Source organism: Pristis pectinata, chromosome 8 (assembly GCF_009764475.1).
Source record: "Pristis pectinata isolate sPriPec2 chromosome 8, sPriPec2.1.pri, whole genome shotgun sequence".
NCBI classification, from domain to species: Eukaryota; Metazoa; Chordata; class Chondrichthyes; order Rhinopristiformes; family Pristidae; genus Pristis; species Pristis pectinata.
The window spans coordinates 24,998,575-25,014,707 of record NC_067412.1 but is presented as its reverse complement, the minus strand read 5'-3'; the positions used below and the strand labels follow the sequence as shown (position 1 = coordinate 25,014,707).

Sequence of the window (16,133 nt, the reverse complement as noted above, 5' to 3'; positions counted from 1 at the left end):
GAATTGATGCAGAACCAAGTGTGCATATGTTTATATGTTATGGGTTTGCACAATTTGTACTTTTAAGATGCACTTCCCATCTGATAACACTGGGAAAGAAATATTGAAAATGTTGCTGTTTAGGGTCAGCATGATTTTTTTGGTTCAGCTTGTCTTTCAGTCTTATTGCATCTCTTTAGCTAACAACAACATTGTTTGTTACTCATTCTAATTTATCACAGTATAAGCTGTTTTGAAGGACTAGCATTGTTGGTAGAAGAACATTATTTCTAATGGGGGCTTCATTTGTAGTCATTTCACTGTGCTGGTTGGACTTGACTCGTTCTTATCTTTAAAGGTATTTGCATAAAACTGTCAAGAGAAGGAAGTTTTGGCTTTAAACCCCCAGTATTTTATGGTTAACGTAAAAGTTGATGGGTTGATAATTGGTTATTATTCAATACAGATTTCTTGTATAGTCTTTTTGTTGTCATAAAGCAGAATTTTTCCATTCCAAAGCAAATTGAGCCAGTTCCATTTCTGATGCAATAGTTGTGTTGCACAACTGGTATACATCAGAGTTACCTGATGCAGGTTTGTTTTGCAGTAGAATATTTGCAATATTGCTGTTTTTAAAATGGCCAATCCTTACTGTAATAATAAGATCTTCATGTTATCTGTGTGTGTGTGTGTGTGTGCACGTGGGGGTGGGGGACTTGTTCTCCTTGCAATTTTCCATTTGCATTGCCCTCTTTCCCCCCACACACCCAGAGACCTTTATTTCTGCAAAAATCCACTTCCAGCTGATAATTAGTGTTGAGTCGAATGGACAATAGAAGTAGAGTTTTATGGTGATAAATAAGAACCTTATAGAATTAGCATAAAATTCAGTTCCAGTTGTTTCACTGAAGTGATCTGGTGAACAATGTCCTACTCTGTTTTGGAGCATTACATAAGATTGTATTTAAGTCTTTAGGTGTGATGTTTTTAAGTCTATAAACTTTTCCATGATGCTTCTTCTGAGAAGTAAATTCTAAGAATAGGTAAATTTTGCTAGGACAAGGGTTGAACCACAAGAACCACAATATGTTTGCATTGTACAATAACTTGTTAGGTTCTATTTAATGCCCCACTTTTGAATTTGCTTTGTTTGTTATCTGCAGAGATCCCTGTCGCATAATGATATCCAACAGTGCTTCTTCAATTTGCTGCATATCACTTCCTGAGGGTCTAATTTTAGATTAACTTTTGCATTTTAACTTTTATCATATTGTTAAACCAACTTTTTAAACTTGAAATTTGAAAATGCAGTGACACCATAAATAATCAGAAATGACCATTTTAATGGGATTTAAACTGCAGTGCTTGATTGTGTATGTGTATTACAGTGGAACCATCAAATTCTTGAACAAGAAGGAAAGTTTTTTTTGTATTTCAGCTGATTGAAAGTATCTTAATGAGATATTCAACTGCTAATAAAGAAATGCTATGTTTTATCACAAAGATAATTGATAAAACCATAGTTGAAATATCATTGGTAGCTCATTTAGCAGTGAACATTGATATTGTAGAGAATGTTCAGAGAAATGTGATGACTGCATCTGATGCATGGGAGTCTGAACTATGATGTAGTGGCTTGCTGTATTGATCATTTCATTGAACTCCAGGAAAATATTGAAGAGAGATTCAGATTTAAGGTTTTTAATGCTGAAAAGCCCAGATCGTGTAGATGAATGATTTAACTTCAGCTGATCTTGGAACTAGATTGTACAGATGAGGCATGAGGTCCAAGAATTTCACCTTACATCATTTTTCTATATGAAAGTAATCATAATTCCAGTGTAGGATATATTTTTCACATGGTTTGCAACAACAAAATTCTACTGACATGATAATCTGTTATGTTCTTTGTTAGTCATTGAGGGATTTATCGTTGTCAGACAAATAGGAAGGACTCAATTGCTCCTCTTGGAAAATAAAGCTGAAATCTTTTGCATGCAAGGGCTGACAGAGCCACCACATATTTACTGTCTCCTGAGCATCACTTCCTCAGTAGAACATTTGGTCTGGATTTTGTGCATATATTTGTAGAATTTGAGCAGACACATTCAGATGCTGAAGGTGCTACCGCAAAACAAAACTAAAGGTTATTGGGATAATTTTATGTTTTAGATGTGAGTGCAGAACATTTAAGATGCTACTTATGGAGTACAACAGATTGGGGTTGAGTAGTGTTTTTTGGATTGGAGATTGGGGGAAAAGAGTAGGTTGGGAGGAAAATTGACAGCTTCTGGAAGAGTTGCCTTTACTTGGAAGCTTGAGTGAATTATGTAGAGTTCAGGATAATGCTGATTGTCATATATTCACACCAATGTTGTACTTGAGTAATAAATTAATTGTCTCCTGTACTAGCCCTTTTAGATACACAACTATAAAATGAGACCAGCATTACAGCGGAAATTGTATGACAAAAATCCAGTCCAATTTAATACTGGTATGTTGGTCAAAGACTAGTACCAGAATAGATGTCATTTTGTTAGGTTCGTGGATCAAGAAAAGATGGCAATTTTATTTTTGTGTTTTAATGGGTGACACCTGAATTGCTTTGTATGCATTCTGTCCTGTCTTGTAATGTAAATGGTGCCAAGAATGGTATCTATTTGCATGGTGTCAAGTGCTGAATTCTGTACAAAGGAAGCAATTGTGGAATTGTGCAAACTTTGTTTCCCTGGTTTTAGGGTAATACTATTCTTGTAGTAGGCAGTGGCCTTGACTTTTAGAAATCTGTACCACATGCAAAAAAATTTTGAAATATTATTCCTTTGCATATTAAGGAAATGCTCTCATTAACTGAGCAGCATCTTATTTCCTCGATTTCCCAGAAGTGCCAACTAATAAAATACCTTTTATGCTGTTGTAAGGTTGCTAAACATGGCAGTTGCTTTGCACTCAATCTGGTCCTTCGAACAGCAGAGTGATTAATAAGAAGTTTAATCTGTCTCCTGATGAGGATGATTTTGGAGAAATATTGGCCACATACCAGGGGGGAAAAAAAACTCATTGCTCTTCAAATAGTGCTATAGGATTTATTGCATCCACATGAAGTGGCAGAATGGTCTCTAAAAGATGGCATCTTAGGTGATGCAGCACTCTTAGTAGTACACTGAAATGTGAGGTGTGAAACAAGAACTTGCTGACTAATGTGAGTGTGATACCAAGTGAGCCAAGGCAACATTTTGTGTGATTTTTCTTTTTTTTTTCCCCTGTTGGAGGCGATTTTGATGCTGAAGAAAGCAAAGGAATCTTGCACTGATCAATTAAATAATGATTCCTTGTACATTGCAACTGTAATGTAACTATTCTGGATATTGACTGGGCATAAAACAATTACTGTTCCAATTAATCCCATTTAATTGGGGCTTCTATATTTTCCCATTTGCAAGATGGAAATTCCATTTAAAATCGTAAGTTCCCTTTAATGGTGGCCAGTGTCTATGAAAGTAAAATTGAAAGGCTTATAGCACTTGCTCATTAAAGGTTGCCTCCCTTTCCCTTTTTGAGGATTTTTTCCATGACAACTAATGAAAAACATGTTGCTGCAGTTGAATGTAACATCTTAAGCAACATATTGAAAATAACCCCACACCGACCACTTAGTAGGAAGGAAAAACTTTAAAGCAAAGAACTGTTATCTCATGCACTCGTACCATATTGGTATTGATTTTATTTTAAAATTGAGGCTGATTTGAAGATTCCTTCAGTGACTGCATTCTCAAAATTTGTTCGTTTTCCAGCAAAAAGCATTCCAAGGTCATGGGATTAACAGTTATTGCCTAATGTCCTTTAGAATAATCTTTTAATTCATTTGTTTCATCTTGGAGAAAATAAATCTACAAAATAAATGCAGTAAAAACTTTTTTAGCATCTCATATACTTGGTAATGGACTCGGCTGATACTAACCCTACTAAACTTGCTGAGTTTAAATTAGATATGTAAAGAAGTGAAAATAAACCATATGAACATTCATTGCCTTTAATTGTACAAACTGTATTTTAACTCAAATTGCTTTCTATTATGTTTATGTATATATGATTTTATAAATATTAAAGTGTACTTTGTGTGAATTGTAGTTGCTTGTATTTAATGTCTTCTATTTGTATAATTATGCACTTTCAGGTGCTGAGTTGTGGGATATAGTTTTGCCAAACTATTGCCACATGGAATGCAGTGAATTTATTTTGGTAACAGACCTTCTTCAACAAATCCTTCAGTCTCATCTCCCCATCACCCCTACCTCCAACCCACATCCAAAACTGAATTTGAATTTTACCTGTTGATTTGTATGTAGATATGGAAGATACATCATAACTATGTAGTTGTATAGAAGATGCAATGCAAGTACAATGTAACCTGGAAAGCAGTGTGTACTCTGTATTCTAACATGTTCTGAAGAAGTGTGTAAACTCTTGTATAACTATAGTATAATAAAAATGAAAATGTGTATCCACTGCAGTTTTAAAATATTGGCTCAAAGTTTTGCTGATAAAAGTTGGGATACAATGACTATGGACTAAACCTTGCATTAGTTTCTTCAAACAATTTCAGATCTGTTCTAAATATCACCTGTCTTCAGAGTATTTCTCTCCAAGGAGTTCTTCCTGTGTTTCCAAATAACTGAAGCTGTCCTGATCAATCTCAGGTCATGCTCCATGGGGGCAAATAACTACCACTGTTTCCAAGTAGACTTTGACATGGTTCTGATGAAGGATCTCGATCTGAAATGTCGACTGTTTATTTCCCTCCATAGATACTGCCTGACCTACTGAGTTCCTCCAAAATACAGTGTGTGGCATGGTTCTAGGTTTTTTTTCTCTCTCTCTCCATCTCCTCGTTTGCCTGAGAATACAAAATATGACATCTTCAAGGGCTGCCAGTGAGAGCACTGCTGAGTATAGGAAATGATGCCAGACCTAGTCCATTCTCCAATGTTTACTGAATAGAAGGACATTCTTGGCGCTCTCATTTAACCCCAATAACATGAAAACCTCTTTACAGTTGTGAAATTAAAAATTGCAGCTTGTATAGAAGAGACTGCCAAATTTGGCAGTGAGGAGGATAATTGTAGGCTGCAGTATGATATTGATCAGTTGGTAAGATGGGTGGAGCAATAGCAAATAAGTGTGAGATGGTGTACTTTGGGTAAAGGGTAGTATATACACAATGAGTGGTGTAGGCAGAATTTGGGAATAGAGGAACCATGGTAAGTAAAATTAGATTTGTTTTACTTTTAATTTTGGTACTATGTCCAGATTTAAGTTGCCACAATTAAGTCTCTAATTTATTCAATGTTATTCCCTCATGGGCTATTAAACATATCCGTTTATAACATAGGAAAAGGAGACTCTTATTTTAGTTTAGGAATAATGACAATTATTAATTGAAGCAGACAAAAAATTAGGCAGGTTAAATTTTTGTAACATTAGGATTTTTTCTGTAAAAAAAATTGAATTTCAAGCATTACTTCTATTTGAGAAAATACGGTTCTTAACAAAGTGTGGGTCATTTCCATGGCAAGTCACAAGACGCATCATATGATTTCACTAATGACTTTGTATCTCCCACAGTAAAGCCTTGGGGCTGATAGACCTTGAGCTGAACTCTGACATTCAGTAATGAATCACAAATGCAAATCTACAACCCGAGGGACACAGCTCAGATACTGGGGGGGGGAAGTTAGACTGAGGGGAGAAAGTTTGTGGTTAGTAGTTCATATAGGGTTTGAATCTTTTTTGATCCTTTCATAAAGTATTAGGGATTTGATGTGTCAAGTTAATTAAAAGAAATTCTAGCTTGAGTAACCTGAGGAATTTATAAGCAACCGGTGGACTGTACCATGTATTTGCCTTAAAAGTGCCCAGTGGGCTATATCTGTGTAACCTCTGCTTAACACCAAAAGCACTTTTAATAATTCTGGATGTTAAGGATGGTTTAGCAGGCAAATGCCGACATATTTTCTTTCCAGGATGTTGGAGTTGTAGAAGTGGAAAATGTTAGAAGAGCTTGGCAACGTTTGAGCCTTCAATATGAATAATAGAGTTACTGGTGAGCAAATCTCTAATAGTGATTTTCTTTATAGTGATTTTAACATGGAGAGTAAAGGGTGCCTCATTTCTCAGTAGCTTAATGTAATGCTGACCTCTGTCTTTTCACTGTGCTGGAAACTGGAAGCACTGCCTAGGTTTTAAATTCAGACAGCAAAGCCTTTTAAGATACTGAAGTCAGACTTCCTGTTGAAATCCAGTATGTTCTGAATCACTTGTTTATTCCACTGCCAGTTTCCCAAATGATGCCAGTTCAACATCATTCAGGTTGTTCCCTCATCTATCTGTAAGTAACCCTGTGGACAATCTAGTGATAATAACCAAAATTTTGAGTAAAATTTGAGTGCTCCATGTTCTACCTGTTCTTCATCAGAGTTCCATCTATGTTGTTGAATGATTGCAGCCAGATCACCTGTACTGAAACAGTAAAATAACATTGGACTACAAGGATCATGTGAATATGCTATTTAGACCATATGCCATTTTCCATCATTCAATGGAGTGACAGTCCTCATCACTTTTGAGTTTAAACATGCTAAATTTATATTTTTTAATAAAATGGATGCCTGAGAATTAATTGGGGTTTTCAGAAGAGTTCCAAGTTTCTGTCATCTTTTGTACAACTTTGCTGAAAGTCTTGTCTCTAATTCTTGTGAATATATGCCCCCTGGTTCTCGAGTTCCCATCAAACGTAGTTTCGATTGACTGCATCAGTTCCGCATAATACCTTGAAAGCTTTGACCAAAAAAAAACCCTTTTCTAAATTGGGTAAATTGGCCTTGTGGTTTAATCTTGGGAATCCAGGTGTCATTCTGGAGTCAACTCTACACTGCACTCCCTCCTGAACTACTATATCCTTCCAAAGTTGCTATACTTGGAATTGTTCAGATAATTTGGATGTGGTCTAATCAGAGGTTTGTAGAGCTGTAAAATAACCAGAAGATGTGTATTCTGATCATTGAGATATAATGACCAGCAGGTGATCAGAGATAATTTATATAAGTAGACCTTCAAATGTTTTAAGACCTGCACTGCTAACCTTTCTCCATTTTAGCAAGTTCACGGTTCTAGATTATTTAGCTTCAGGTTGGGTGGTTCTTGGCTGTCCACATTGAAATCCATTTATCAGTTCTGTGCATTCAGTTAATGTTTTACTACTTTAATATACTTCATCTACACTGCTCACATCAGTCTGTGTCATTGGCAAACTTGGATATGTAGCTGTTTCTAACTCATTCATAACAACAGTGACTGAGGAGTTCTTGAAGGACAGGAATCATATTCTCCCCCAAGTTTTTTTCTCCAACTTGAATACCTGTTCATTTCATTTTCCCTACTCTGCCTTGTAATTTCACCCCCAACCGCGCCCCACCCCCGCGCCACCCCCAAGTGGGAACTTGCAGAAAGAAACTGGATTATCCATCACCATAATCAATAACCACTCCTTCTTGGAGCACTTTTCCATACAATCAAAGGAGATACAGTACCTGTCCTTTCATCTGTTCACTTCCTATCATCCCAGAACCCAGTTCTTCCAGGAGAAGCAGCAATTCACTTGCACAATACAATCCAGTGTAACTGTATTCAGTGTTCACAATGTGTTCTCCTCTACATTGGAGGAAACAAATGCAGATTGGGTGACTGCTTTGTAGAGCACCTCCTTTCAGCCCACAGGGGTGTGACTAATTTTCCTGTACCTGCCACTTTAATTATCAACCCCACTCCCATTCTGGTGTATCTGTCCATGGATTCCACTGTTACAATGAGGAGTAGCACCTCGTCTTCTGTCTCCACAAGTTGCAGCTTTCAAAACTCTCCCGAATTCTACAGTTTTGGGTAACTCACTTTCTCTTGCTGTTTCTGCTGTAAGTCATACATCTGTGATGATGTCCGTCTTTTCCCCCTCCATTAGCACAGCCTGACCTACAGGGCATCTCTGACAGCCCTGCATTTAACAGCATTTTGCATTGTTTGTATTATCACTCTCTCACTGCTGCCAATAACCTATCAGCTACAACTTACCCCCATGGAAACCCAGGCATCCAGAGATTTCCTTTGCCCTATCCATCCCTCCCATTTTTTCTACAGCTTAATGCTAATGAACTTTTTCCTTTCCCAATTCTGACAAAGTGTCTTTGAACTGAAACATTTTTTTCCAATCATTTTCTGTTTTATTTCAGGTTTCCAGCATCTGCAGTTTTGTTTTATTTCTAGAACACAACCATCTAATACAAACAAAATACCTCACAGAATAAGCAGAATCTGTGGAAACAAAAGTACTGAATTAATGTTGCAGGTGGATGCTTTTGCTTCAGAACCGATTCTTGTGTCTGGAGGGTCATCTGAGCTGGCCCTGCATTTCAGAATCCAGTTAGTGCAGATGGTTGCAAGGTTTGGGCAGTGGGCTGGATCCACCACAATGTGACCCAATTTGGTAATACCTCGCAGTTTGTCCTTCAGGAAATCCATTCTCAATTCTCATATCTCTTCTAATGCACCAAGTTATCTCTACTCCATACCCCTTTATTGAGCTGACTTGTTTAGTGAGTACCCAAACTATACAGCGTGCTGGATGGTCTTTAGCAATCTCTAGGCTATGTCGTTAAGACTAGGGCTTCAAAGGTGGGCGTCTCTCTCTCTCTCTCTCGCTCTCTTGCTCTGAGACAAAGCAAGTCAGAACTCAAGCCCCTGATTCCTTAGCAATGATTTCTTCCAGTGTTAATGTAATTATGAGAAGTTCCAGATTTGGCTCAAGTGGTGTACCTTTTATACTCAAATAAGCCATGTTTCAGTGAATAGTACTTTTGCCTCTAAGGCTGTGAGTTGAGTGTTACTCTAGAGACCTGAGCACAAAAGTATAGCTGATGCTTCACTGCAGTACTGAAGGAATGGCTGCAGGAAATTCAACCTATTGGTTGTGATGTTAAACTGAGACCCCAGCTGCTCTTTCAGGGGTGAATGATCTCATGGCAGTATTTTGATGAAGAACACGAGTTATCCTGAGTCTCTTGCCCAATATTTGCACTTCAATTCTGCATAACTAAATCAGATTAAATGATAAGATTTCTTTATTAGTCACATGTACATTGAAACACACAGTGAAATGTATGTTCTGCGTAGAATGTTCTGAAGGCAGCTCGCAAGTGTTGCTACGCTTCTGGTGCCAACCATAGCATGCCCACAACTTCCTAACTCGTACATTTTTGGAATGTGGGAGGAAACTGGAGCACCTGGAGGAAACCCACGCAATCATAGGGAAAATGTACAAGCTCCTTACAGACAGCGGCGGGAATTGAACCGGGGTTGCTGGCACTGTAATAGTGTTATGCTAACTGCTACACTACTGTGCCTGCCCAATGGTCAATGCTGCATTGCAGTTTGTGGGAATTTACAAATTAACTGCTGTATTCTTCTATTGAAACTGATAGGACTGGCAAAGGACTATACTGAATTAATGTTGCAGGTGGATGCTTTTGTTTCAAAACTGATTCTTGTGTCTGGAGGATCAACTCAGCTGGCCCTGTATTTCGGAATCCTGTTAGTGCAGATGGTTGCAAGTTTGGGCAGTGGGCTGGATCCACTATGAAATGACTGGCAAAACTGTGATAGGACTCGATGGCAAAAGTACTTTGAGAAGTTCTGAGTGTGAAGGGTGTCATATCAATGTCTTACACCAACTCCAAAGAACCCTGACCTGCACCTGGTCTCTAACCATTCCTCTCATGAGCTCAGAACACCGTTTGTCCTAATCTGCTCTATCTTCCATTTCAAATTGTAGATTATTTGACAATATTATGCATGACTTGCAGCCTCTGTCATGTGCACAGTAGGCCCAGGTTAAAATTCCACCTATCTTCCCACCTTGTAGACCTGTGTGGGAAAAATGGCTATGGGAGCAAGATACTGCAAAGCAATAGATCCCTGTGGACCTGTTCCCCACTGAAATGTCAATATTTTCAGGGAGTGCTGGCGTTGGCTGACAGAAAACTAGTGTGATTAGTTATAGGTAGGATAATGGTATCTTAATATGCTAGGTTAAAAATCCAAAAATCAAAGGATTAAGACCCCCACACCCTCAAATACTGAAAACTAAAATGATAAGCTTTGTGCAGTTAAATAGTGAGACGGTAATATTTTTCTGGAACCCATGGTGTACCCAAGGTTTCAGTGGGATTGCAGTATTAAATCAAACATTTCCAAAATAGGAAATAGGTGCTTGGAGAAAACTAAAGATTTATTTCATTTCTGGGTTCTGATCACTTTTTAAAGATTAAATAATTCCCAACAGCATGTGTTATTTTGCATAATCAATGTTATTTAAGATTTACAGGTTATTACTTTCTTGTAGTGAGTTGTTTAATTACTCTAGCAACTAAAACAAGTGCCACATGAAATCCTTTGCCTGTTTCAATAACTCTTAAGTTGAAATTTGCTGATTTGTGGAAAGGTTCATTGGCCTGTATCTAATAACTGTTTGTTTATATAAAGTCTTTAATGTAAGATGACCTAAGCCATGGAGTGAAATGAGATGAATCTTGCTATCAAACCACAGGTCACTAGGCAGGTAACCAAAAGCTTGCTCAAAGGTGGATTTTTAGGTTTTTGTTTTGTTCAGAGAAATTTGAGAGCTTAAAGAGGGGGAGATTTATGTTGAGTCCCAGTTTTACAGCAAATGGGATGGTGGATAGGTTAGATATTAGAATGGTGGCAGCATAGAAAATTGTAAGGTTGGAGAAGGGTCACAGAGAGAGTTGTCTAGATATTCCAAATGGCATATTATGGCAGTGCTGTGCAGGGGGACAGTGTGAAGTTTATGAAGCCCCCAATGACCAAATTCTGTGCCCTCGCTGTCCATGCTTGGAATAGCATCAGAGGAAAAGAGCAGTGGAGGTGGAACATGGAGTGAATCAGGGGAGGGCATCGGTAGATGATGGTTGGGTGAATGGTTGGAGATGCCTTTAGGCAGGGTCATGGTTATGATTTCAGACATGCTCAAACTGGGGTGGGGGTGGTTGAAAGATGGTGGCAAGTGGGATGATTTGAGGAGTAGTGACAGATGGTAATGAACACCAAGCAAAATACTCAGGACTTGCCTGAAGGAAATTTAATGACTTGGCTGAGGTAAAGTTTGTCTCTAACTTGTGGTGTGCTTTTCCTTTGCATTAAAGTATGGCTTGATTCTCAAAGTATCTATAACAATGCCCTTCAGGCTCCAGGATAAATGGTATTATCCCTTTGCCACCAAAACCCAAAAAAAAATGGAAATCTTAAAGAAAGAAAATGCTGGAGATGCTCAGCAAATGAGGCAGCATCTGAGGAGAGGCTAGTGACCTGAAATTGTTGATTTCAGTAAGTCCAAAGATTTGCAGTTTCCACAATTGGAAGATGAGGTGCTGATTCTTGAGCTCATGTTGGGCTTCATTGGAACAATTTAGAAGGCAGTCAGAGACGGACAGAGATGGAGAATTAAAGTGATGGGCAAGTGGAATTTCAGGGCTGCCCTTGTCGACTGTTTTGCAAAGTGAGCACCCATCTGTGTTTGGCAGAGGAGACCACATTGTGACCACTCAAGTGCAATTCACTAAATCAGAAGAAGTGCAAGTGAATTTCTACTTCATCTGCTGGGACTGTTTGGGTCTTCTGGGTGGTGGAAAAGGTAAAAGGGCAGGTGTTGGGTCTCCCGCAGTTGCGTGAGAAAGTGCCGAAACAAGGGGAGTAGTTGTTAGACAGGAAAAAGTGAACTAGGGAACCACAGAAGGAAGCACTGAGCCCTACTATGGGAATGGCACAGATTGTTTGGCTTGACTATTTTTGATAGATGATATAGTTTCATGCGCTGAAAATTCTGAATCTGATATATTAAAAATATTAGAGGAAAGTAAAAGTAGTGGACTTGGACCACAATATTTAGCCTAATTCACAAACCCAAAAATTTCTTTGGGAAGTGATCTCTGCAATTATGCCAGGATTGGGCCTGGTCGTTACCTCTACTGCTAATCCCATTGTAGAAATTTGTGCCGAGGCAGGAGGACATTGATCCTATATCCATATTATCCAAAATTTGAACTGCTTAAGTTGTACTTTCCCAGCTCCTGGTATGTAGCTTGTAGGTTTATGGCTCTTCTCGGATGCACATCCAGGTACTTTTTTTAAATGCCCCCAACTCCCACCCCTACCAATGCTTTGAGCAGCGAGTTCCAGATCACCACTGCTCCTTGGGTGAAAGCATTTTTCCTTGTCTCCTCTGCTCCATTTAATTTAAATGCATATCCTTTAATTAGTGACCTCTCCGTCAATGGAAATCGATCCTTCCTGATCTCCCTATCTAGGCCCCTCATAAATTTTGTATACCTTAATTAAATCTCTCATTGGTCAAAGAAAACAACTCCAGTCTGGTCAGACTCTCAACATCTATAACTCTCCAGCCCTGCTAGCACCTGTCCTACTGCTTTCCTATTCTTTCAGTAGCATGGTGACCAGAACTATACATGGTACTCTGTGATCCTAGTGTTTTATATGGTTCTAACATGATCCCTCTGCTCTTGTACACTAATTCACAGTCATTAAGGACATGTGAGCACCTTCCTCCATCTGTGGACACACTCCTAAGATCCCTCTTCCTCTACATTTCACTGGATCCTACCAATTATCATATATTCCCTCAGATTTTGCTCTGTCCAAATGCATTCTCACACTTGTATGAACTGAATATTTGCCACTCTTCCATAGTTCTAGGCTGCAGGAAAATATCCTTCTGGGTAGATATGGAACTGCTTCATTAAAGAATGGGTGATATGCTCCTATCAAGTTATACGTGATTTCTATGCTATTATCTGCAATAGAAAATATGAAAATGTTGTCTTGACGCTCAGACTGGAGTGAGGCAAATTTGGGTACCCCTCAGAGAAACGTGGAATATCACCCTCTGGATCCCTTCCCAAGAGAGTCACTGATCACAAAGCATCAAGTGCCAGTGCCATAATCTTGCACCATTGAAGAAATGCACTGAAATTCTCCTAATCTGTTTCACATGGGAACCAGGAGGAAGAGCAGATTTTCTGGCCATTTTATCCAAGGTGAAGTTAAACTCAAGTGGGGAGATGGGAGAACAACTGGCAGACTAATCTACCACATTAACTAGTCATCAATTTATCTTTATAAAGCAGGGTGGGTTTATGTTGGATGTGGTTATAGCTGCAGAAACTGAGAGGTGGATTTTTGGCTTTTGCAAAAGTGCAAAATGGTGATTTTTGAATTTATTAACAAATCGTTTATTTCTACTCAAGTCTCCACCCAGTGCAGCTATAAAAATCAAGTTACTGTTTGAAGATCAAAATTTATAGCTGGATCACAGAAATGCCAAAAATGTACTGTCACATTAATGAAGTGCACTATTGGTCAAATAGTTTGTTTCATCTCTCCCCACAGGTATTTCTCCTTAACATATTTTGTAATGCACTACAGTATGAAGAACACAGTGACATACTAAATGTATTGTACTAAATAATTAGCTCTGGACTATGCTATTAAGTATGAGAACATTGAAGAGTCTCAAAGGAATAGACACAGGAGAATGATGAATAATTGAGGATCAGTGGGTGTTTGTACTCTTGGGTATGATTATGTTTAACGTATTTGCAGATCTGTGACACTTTATTCCAAACAAGCCAACCACCAAGAATCATTTAATATTTTTCATATGTCCTTATAGACTGAAATGATTGTTCACTTCCCTGGTGGTGACTGAGCTTTGTGCTTTACATCGCTCAGGCAAAGCACAGTGCCATAGAACAACTTCTGAAATCAGCTTGAAATTAACAAGCTGTAACCTATAACATAAACCTGACTTTCAGCAACCAACATTGTTCCTGCAATGGCAAATAATAAAACTTGCACTTCAAAAAGAAATCCATGCATGCTGGTAATGTGAAATAACAACAAAATGCCGGATATGCTCGTGCAGATCAGGCCACGCCTGTGTCGTAAGAAACAGTTAATCTTCCTAGTCAGTGATTTTTGAGTGGAAAAACTTTGAATTTTGAACAAATCAACAACAGCTTCCACTTATAGTGCCTTCATCTTGCCAAGGCATTGCAAAGGAGTAAAATGAACCAAATCATGCCCAGCTACATAAGGAGGGATGCCAAATGCTTGTCCAAGGAGGTAAATTTCAGGGAGGAGAGAGATGGAAAGGCTTAGGGAAGGAATTCCAGAGTTTAGGGCTTTGGCCATCGTGGAATGATGAATTCTGAGCTCTGCTTGTTCTGAAATTAGAGAAATACAGAGTTCTCGGGCTGGAAGAGATTACAGAGAAAAGGAGGTCAAGACAATAGAGAGATTTAAAAAGGATTAGAATTTTAAATTGTGGTATTGTTTAACAGAGGTCCAGTGTAGGTCAACCAACATGAGTGAACGGAACTCGTGAATTAAGACAGTGGAACTCTGAATGATCTCAAGTTTACAGATGCTGAACAATGGAGCCAGTCAGGAGAGCTTTGGAATAGTCAAGTCTAGAGATAACAAAGGCATGGATGATGCCTTGGGGCATATTCAGGGACAAATGAATGATGGTGCAAGGCAAAAGGAGTGATAATGGGGCAGAATATTAAAATAAACAACCTATGGGGCCAAAGGAGCAATACATGGTTACAGAATATTTCAGTAGTTAAGCAGTGATTAAGACCTAAAGTTATTTGACTCATTGTTGACGCCAGAAGTTATGACATACCTACTAGACGTTACTTCTGGAAGGCTGGGCACCGTTCATCAAATTTCCTTTGTTGTTATAGGAGACCGATGAGTAAGGATGGAGAATTAAAATTGCATTTCTGCCAATGTACTTGTGGAGGATGGTTATGGTAAACACAGGAGAAATGAAGAGAGCTGAATGTCAAAAATTCAAAACCATGTGTCATTCTGATATCAGACTGTAAAATCAAAGCTTTGATGGGGTTGTGCAGTTTTTAATCACTCAATTAAAATTATTGAGCTGCAATAAAGTGCTACATTATTCCAAGCCATCTTTTACGTATCCACAGCAGCAGTACACAACTGTTACAAAGATGTCCCTGAAGACTAGCACACAATTTACAGCATAAATGTACACCATCCATCCCAACAGCTCAATGCTGGTGGTTATATTTTGAGTTCTTGCATCTTTTTGTCCAATAACAATAAATTGTTAGCTGAAGGATATGGTATACCCCTTGTGTTGTAAAATCCCAAAACTACAATCACCTAGAAGGACAAAGGCAGATGTTATTTTCTTCTTTTTATTTGACTAGGATTAGAACTTATTATTCCACTATGGTCTTCTCTTCACTTGCCAAAGCTTTAAATCTAGGGAGAAAAATAATCAATGTGGTTTTCTTCCCACTTTTCCTTATTCTAGATAATGTGGGAGACGGTGGCTATTTGACTCAGTCCAGAATTATCCAGTTCGGTCAAGGAGAAACGGTCTTCCAATGCCAAATGGAAAGCAAGCAGTGAGCTGCAAGTTTGGATGATTTTGCATGGGATCATATGGTATACCCTTCTAGGACATGCCCAAACACACTTGCCAACACTAAAACCAAGCAGTTTCAGAACTGCTGGAAGTAGGGAGGGACACCAGCAAGGATTTCAGTTGTTGACAGATGCTTCCTCTCCTGGAAAGTTAGCATGTGCAGAAATGGAATAATAATGAGTCTGGATAACTCTCAACACAGTAATGAATAAGAAAGCCTAACAACATTCTGTAACTTGGGTTAATCAGATTTTAAGATAATTTCTGGAACTAATGATGTCAATGTGGTAGAACACTTTCAAAAGCAAGGAAAAGGAAAATGCTTCGTGTGTGTGTGCAGCTTGGAGAGGCTGGGAGGGGGATGAGTGGCCTTTAGCAAAGCCCTCTCAGCCCTGGCTGTAGCAAAGCATGTAAAAAGGTAGCTGAAGTTTTGCTTGTTTATAATCCTTTTAAGCAAATGGGAGGTCACTGCAGTACGCAAATAAATCTTGTTGCGAGCAAACTGCACATCAGCTGATGTTTCTTGCTTTAATCTCTGTTTTCCCAA

At 38.6% G+C, this 16,133-nt stretch overlaps 1 protein-coding gene across 1 annotated transcript in view; it reads left to right on the top strand.

The window, feature by feature from the left end:
* The first annotated feature begins 5,714 nt into the window (after positions 1–5,714).
* dhrs7b (dehydrogenase/reductase (SDR family) member 7B) overlaps positions 5,715–16,133 on the top strand; it is a 51,583-nt gene continuing 41,164 nt past the window's right edge. The window contains exon 1 of the mRNA XM_052021370.1: positions 5,715–5,738. The gene's annotated coding sequence lies outside the window, so the exon portion shown is untranslated. The remainder of the gene's footprint in view (positions 5,739–16,133) is intronic.